The sequence below is a fragment of the Alligator sinensis genome, unplaced genomic scaffold (genome assembly GCF_000455745.1).
Source record: "Alligator sinensis unplaced genomic scaffold, ASM45574v1 scaffold332_1, whole genome shotgun sequence".
Taxonomy (NCBI): Eukaryota; Metazoa; Chordata; order Crocodylia; family Alligatoridae; genus Alligator; species Alligator sinensis.
Window position 1 is genome coordinate 978,367 of NW_005841993.1, and position 1,121 is coordinate 979,487.

The window sequence follows — 1,121 nt, forward strand, 5'->3', positions numbered from 1 at the left end:
CCTAGACTCCAAGGGCCTAGATTCTAATCCCATTTATACTGCTGTAAATCACAAGGAATTCACCAAAAATAACTGAAGACACATCTTTTAAAAGCAATATCAGAATCTGTCCCTAGGACCTTATGTAATTGGTTTCTAATGCATTTTGTTTTATTTTTGTAAGTCTAGTTTTTCTTCAGTGTAATCTAATTTAAATATCTAGATGCTTTATTCAATGAAATCTAAAGCTAAACTTCTACACAAAATCTTTCTTGCTGCTTCTGAACTGTAATTTCCCCCTCTTCTCTCACTACTCAAACTGATAGCCTTCTCTAAATAAATTTTTTAATTAGATGCAGTGTGGCCCTCAGCAATCAACCCATACTGGATGTAGAAAGGGGAAACAGGACAAAGTTAGTAATCTATTTTTGTTGTCACAATCCTATCTTGGGTAGTCTTTAACTAGAACCAGGGAAATGGCTTGGAGATTTGGCATCTCTCCCTGTGATTACTTTTAAAGATTTGGAAGTCCTGACAAATAAAAATTAAATTACATTTTACTCAGAAATATTGAGTACCCCACAACTGTTGAGAAAAGGGGTACTTTGGGGACTGTAGAATAAAACAGATTTTTTTCCTGGTTTTCATTACACCACAATACATTTGTTGTCTTGATAAAAAGTAATATAGCTGGAAGATAATACTTGTGGGAGTCACATTATTCTTAATATGCTGGTGGCCTGGTACTGATTACCTGAGGCATTGCTCCTGAGCAGCTGTTTGGAATATTCATAAAATATGCAAAGTAAATCAGTTTTTACATAGGTAATGATGACTTCATTTGCAATACTGACAAATAAGAAGCATCTTTTTTTTTTTTCCACTAATGATATAGATCTTAAAGTCCAAGATTTATATGACTTATTTTCAGGGATCCTGCTTTTCTCTGATAAGAAATCACAAATTCGCTGATGAAAAATTGTGAATTCTCTGACAAAAAAACCCCAAATCCATTATTAAAATTTAAAAGCCCCCTGCAGCACCCCCCAACCTTGCTGGTGCCTCTCATTGCCCCATAATAGCTCCCCCTTCCTATTCATGCCTCTTGCCCCCCACCCATAGTCCTTGCCCCCCAGCCCTGC